Genomic DNA, 6,571 nt, shown 5'->3' on the forward strand with positions numbered 1-6,571 from the left:
GAAGCGTATATGTTTTCCTGCCTCTGAATGTCCTGGGCATTGGAACTAGACACTCTTGGCTTCAAATCGTAGCTCTGACACTTCCTGGCTGTGTGACTGTGCAGATTGCTTGCCCTCTCTGGACCTCAGCTTCCACATCTGTACAATGAGTTTAAGGCTCACTTTACAGCTTAAGGGGTACTTCGTTAGGGAATGCTGCGTAATAAATGGCCTCTAGCTGTTTTAGGAGTGGTTCCCAGAGTCTCTGATTTCTGCCTAAAATCCAGTCTGCTCAGTTGTAAGAAACAAGCTTTTTCTTCCTTTCTGGCCTTTCATAAGAGCAGTGTAAAACACCCAACAGTGGCTTCAGGGATCAGGAATCTGAGATCACTAGCAGCCCTCATATGGCCTCTGCCAGCCCCTTACGGGCCACATAAGTCATCCAGTGGCTGTTGACTAACCCAATATTTCTTTTATAATTATCCTCTCAAATAATGTTTTATAGAATTCTAAATGTGGGTTGGTTTATCTACCTACTAGCTATCTACCTACCTATCTACTGAAATCCATCCCCTAGGCTGATCATGAAAATAGCAAATTTTCATGAAAATAGGAAATGACTCAGTCAATAAATTCATACAACAAAAGCATTCAAGGCTCCTGGAAACCTGCCTGAGCCAGCAAAAACAACTAAGGATGGTGAGATTGAGTCCAGGATTCATGAGAGAGAGTGTCCATACTTTTCTTGGTACAATATTGTATTTTGGGAATTTCAATTATATTTATCTGTCAAAAAAAATATTTTTTTAAGATTTTAAAAATTGATTTGAGAGAGAGAGAAAGGGAGAGGGAGAGAGAGAAACATTGATGTGAGAGCAAAAGCCATCAATTGTCTGCCTCCTGCATGATTGAGCCCACAACCTGGGTGTGTGCCCTGACCAGGAATTAAACCTTTCAGCATGGGGCGATGCCCAACCAACTGAGCCACACCAGCCAGGGCTTCAAAAAATGTTTAAATCACCCTGACCGGTTTGGCTCAGTGGATAGAGCATCAGCCTGCGGACTGAAAGGTCCCAGGTTCGATTCCAGTCAAGGGCATGTACCTGGGTTGCGGGCACATCCCCAGTGGGAGGTGTGCAGGAGGCAGCTGATCGATGTTTCTCTCTCATCGATGTTTCTAACTGTCTATCCCTCTCCTTTCCTCTCTGTAAAAAAATCAATAAAATATATATTTTTAAAAATGTTTAAATCAAAATAAAAAGTCGATTTTTAAAAATTGTTTTTGTTTTGATGAGGGTAAAGTTCTGAAAGGGGCAGGACAAATGGAAGAAAATGAAGCTAATAGGAGGGCGACTTGGGCCACGGGGGAGTGGTCTTAGGCCACCCATCAAATCAAAAGAAGAAAAATCAAATTTGAGAGGGTGAGTAGATTGAGCCTGGGAAAGCTAGTGGTTTCCTTTCCTAGACCGTCCAGGTTTCCTTGGCTGAGAATGAAAAAGGGACTTTTTCATTAAGGTGCTGCATGGCTCTATTTTCCACCCTTTGAATTCCCACTTTGCTTGCAAAAGGCCTTAAGTAGGTCTAGGGGCCCTAACTTGCTCAACCTGCATAGCCAGTGTTCCTTTTTTAGAGGGTGATCCTACTGAATTAAAATTCAATTAATACGACTTTAAGGGCAAGAAAAACTATTTGTGAAAAATCATTAAACAGCACATAAAACCCTTTGAGGAACAGCGAATACTAGGAGAAGTACAGCCTGGCTTTTGTTAAGGTGCTTTGAGCCCAACGAGTTAACTTTTTTAAGGAATTTTAACAAGATAGTGGTCAAAGTGGAATTTGTTCATGTAGTTTATTTAAGGTTTTACAAGGCCCTGCAAGGAGTCCCTCCCCTGAGCCTGGATCAGAAGAGAGTTTGGTGAGAGGTACAATCTTAGGAGCATTTTGAAATCCATGAGGAAACAAAACAACTGGCCTGGACACTTCAAAAATGTCAGGGTCCTGAAAGACAAAAGCAGGGCTGGGGGCCGACCCGGATTAAAGGGGATGCAGAGATATGACCCCTGAAGGCAGCCTGTTGTCCTGGACTGGTCCCGGGAAGGGAAACGCACATGTGCCCAGAAGGACATTACTGGGGAAACTGGGGAAATGTGAATGCAGTCTGAGGATTAGATAATAGTGATATACCAATGCTAAATTTCCTGATTTAGATCATTGCGCTTCGGTTACGTAAGATAATGTTTGTATTCTTAGGAAATGCACAAGTGATTAGGAATAGAGGGGCATTGTTATTCCCTCCCAAATGGTTCAGAAAGACAGTTTTATTTATATTTACATGAAAATATAAATACACACATTACACACACACACATATACACATACATATAATACATACATATTTTGTACATGTAATATGTACATATATATGGAGAGGGAGAGAAGGAGTGATAATGCAAATGAGGAAATAGTTAACATTTAGGGACTCCAGCTAAAGGAAATATGGGAGTTCTTTGAATTATTATTGTAATTTTTCTCTACATTTAGTTTTGTTTTTGTTTTTTTTTTTCAAATTTTATTTTTTACATTTAGTTTTATTTCACCCTGGCCAGGTAGCTCAGTTGGTTAGAACAACATCCCGATAGACCAAGGTTGCAGGTTCAATGCCTGGTCAGGGCACATACAAGAATTAACCAGTGAAAGCATAAAGAAGTGGCACAACAAATTGAAGTTTCTCATTCTCTAAAAATCAATCAATCAATAAAATGTTTAAATTGTTTCAAAATACAAAGTAAACAAAAATAGGTAAAACTAAATAAAGCTAATAAGAGATAAGAAATAAAATAAGAGAAAAAAAAGGGGGTGGGACATAGGGAAATAAACAAATTGTTCACATTCGATGACAACATTTATTGGTTTCCTCCTGCCAGATAATGCCCTAGGATAGGCCAACAGGCTGCATGAGGATTAGGAATTTTCCTAAGAGAGGTTTACACCCTAACAGGGTAGTCCGAGGGCACTTGCAATCATTGAAAACCCACTATTGTCCATGCAGCCAGCATCCAACAAAGAGTCAGGGCCACCGCTGCCCAGACTGGAGCTTGTGACTTAGCTCCTGCCTCCAAGGAACTGGCCATTTTATAAAGGAGACAGATGCGTAAGTTTACTGCAGTATGGTTTGACAGGAACCATGATGGCAGCATGAATGCGGGAGTGTGTGTCTCCGTCCGGGGAGGGAGCCTATCAGAAATGACTTACTTCCCAGATGGGACACTTGAAGTAGGTTTTGAAGGCTGACTAGAAGTTTTCCAGTAAAAGGGAGTTGTGAGCAATAGTAGAGGGGATAGTCTGCCAAAGCACAGGGGTAGGAGACAGAATGCAACTACTGGGCAATATCTGAGCAAGTGCCCACTGAGCAAAGTCAACAGGCTGGAGGCTGGACACGTGAGTCATTGCTGGAAGACTTAGAGGAGGCCAGGGTTTCTAAGCTGGGATTTGAAGAGGGAGATTGCCACGGATGCATAAAAACCATGTATCACACACAGATGGAAGGAATGTCTGGTACAAAAGCACAGAGGTCAGCAATAAGCAAATCCCAAGGTGAGGGCTGGTAAACACCGTGGAGCCTGGGAGTCTGCACAAGGTGGGGTTGTGCAAGGTGTTTGCTTCTCACCTGAGCCTGCGTGCTTTCATGTAAGTCTTCAGCCTGGAGTCCCACGGTCAGGGCCAACGCAGGAAGACAGAAATGCCTTTACATATTTACACAGAGGGGATTTAACGGAGGGATTTAATTGGACAGGTGATGGAACCCAGAGTTCAGCTCGAGCAGGAAACTGCTGACACTCATTGGCTGGAAGGTCAAAAAGGAGATGATGTTAGCAGAACCCAGGGGTGGAGGTCACCTGCTAGAAGATGCAGCCACAAACGGCATGAGAGACGTACCCATGGCTGGAGACTGGAGTTGCTACCCAAGCCAGAAAGAGAAGGGGAGAAATACCATGGCTTTTCCCTTCTTCCCATTCCCCAATCAACTGCCAGCCTCCTGTTGGCCAAACCCAGGCAGCAGCCAATGACTCGGGAACCTGGGAGAACACTACTAAAATCAGCTCCTCTGTAATACAGAGCACAGAGGGCAAGAAACAGGTCTGAGGGCACACAGGCCTAGAAGCAGCCCAGTTAGGACTTCTCCAGAAATTGTTTTCTGTCCCAGGTATAAACTACACAGTCCTTTTAGTAGCAGTAGCCGTATAAACTCATTCAGTCTCCCCAGCATCCTGCAGCTCAGGAAATGGTGCCACCATTTAACCAACTGCTCAGGCCAAAACTCTGGAGTTACCCCCACTCTCACTCTTGAATTTCTCTCATTAAATCCATCAGCAAATCTTACTGGTTTCCCTCCCTCCCTCCCTTCTTTCGCTCCTTCGTTCCTTCGTTCCTTCGTTCCTTCCTCCCTCCCTCCCTCCCTCCCTCCCTCTTTTTTATTTTTTTTACCACATCCTTTTGAGCACTTGTTTGTTGATTGATATACTGGGGCCAAAGCAACCTTTAGAAAGAACAAAGCCGGAAGCATCACACTCAGTCATTTTAAACTCTATTACAAAGCTATAGTAATTAAAACAGACACATAAATCAATGAAACAGAATAGAGAGCCCTGAGATAAATCCACACATATATATATGGTCAATAAAGTTGTGACCAAGGAGCTAAGAATATACAATGGGGAAAGGATAGTCTCTTCAATAAATGGTGCTGAGAAAATTTGACAGCCACATGCAAAATAATGAAAATGGATCACTAACTTACACCATAAACCAAAGTTAACTCAAAAGGGATTAGACTTAAACATAAGGGTTAAAACTATAAAATCCTAGAATACAACATAGGCGGTAAGCTCCTTAACATAGGTCTCAGAGATGATTGTTTTAAATCTGACACCAAAAGCAAAGTTAAGAAAAGCAAAAATAAAAAAAAGCGGACTACAAACAAAAAACTTCTGTACAGAGAAGGAAACCATCAAGAAAATGAAAAGGCAACATACTGAATGGGACAAAATATTTGCAAATCATAAATCTGATAAGGGGCTAATACCCAAAATATATGAAGAGCTCATAGAACTCAACAGTAACACACAACACACACACACACACACACACACACACACACACCACAATCAATCTGATTTTATTTTTATTTTTTTATTATTTTTTAAAAATATATTTTATTGATTTCTTACAGATAGTTAGAAACATCGATGAGAGAGAAACATCGACCAGCTGCCTCTTGCACACTCCCTATTGGGTATGTGCCTGCAACCAAGGTACATGCCCTTGACCGGAATTGAACCTGGGACCCTTGAGTTCACAGGCTGACGCTCTATCCATTGAGCCAAACCAGTTAGGGCAATCTGATTTTAAAATGGACAAAAGATCTGAATAAACATTTTTCTAAAGAAAGACTTACAGATGTCCAACATCACTAACCATCAGTAACCATTTGCATTTGGAAATGCAAATCAAAACAACAAGGAGAGCCCTGCTGGCGTGGCTCAGTGGTTGAACATCGACCTATGAACCAGGAGGTCATGATTCGATTCCAATCAGGGGACATGCCCAGTTGAGGGCTCTGGCTCCAGTAGGCATCTGATCAATGATTCCCTCTCATCATTGATGTTTCTATCTCTCTCTCCCTCTCCCTTCTTTTCTGAAATCAATAAAAAAAAACAAAAAACAAAAAACAAAACAACGGCCCATCCCCATCATGCTTGGTCTCCTGACCCAGCTTTGCTTTATAGCACTGATCACAAGAAACGAATACACTCCACATTCACTTATGTGTGCATTGTCTGTGTCCCCCTTCCAGGGAGGGACTCTGGCTCACTGCTACATTCCCAAAGCCTGGCACATAGCAAGCAGGTGCTTCACAAATATTTGTTCATTGACTGATTTCACCGATTGCCTCATCCCCTCACTGTATTGCCTTGGGTCAATCACTCCTCTCGTCATTTGTCAGGTAAGCTGGAGGCTGGCCTCACTCACATGTTCATTAGTTGGCCATCTGTCAGGGGGGCGAAGGGGTTAGCTGGGCCACGTGTCTCTCATCCTCCAGCAGGTTGGCTCAGGTGGTCACAGGGGTTCAAGGGCAGCAAGCGGGCAAGCTCCAAAAGCTCAAATGCTTTCAGGTTTCTGCTTCTGTCATTTGCTACTGTCCCATTAACCAAAGCACATCAAATGACTTTAGCCCCAGGGTTATGGAAAAGCAGTGGCCTTTGATTCTAAAAGATGGGTGGGTTTAGATGGATGGAGATTGAGGGCAAGGACATTTCAGATGATATAGGATCAAAGTGTGTGGAGGGCAAAAGTATTATTAGTAATAATTATAATAACATAGGTCACTATCATTTTCTGGGCTTTATCATGCACCAGACTGAGTTACTGGTAAATGCTTTAAAAGCATGATCTCGTTTTATCCTCACAATCATCCAGAAAGCTAGGGTCTGTTTTCATTCCAATTTTATATAGAAAAGGAAAACAAGGCCTAGAGAAAGGTTGTTTAGATACAACAGCAAAACGACAATCCATGAAAGAATTTATAAACTAA

Source organism: Myotis davidii, unplaced genomic scaffold, assembly GCF_000327345.1.
Source record: "Myotis davidii unplaced genomic scaffold, ASM32734v1 scaffold395, whole genome shotgun sequence".
Classification (NCBI taxonomy): domain Eukaryota; kingdom Metazoa; phylum Chordata; class Mammalia; order Chiroptera; family Vespertilionidae; genus Myotis; species Myotis davidii.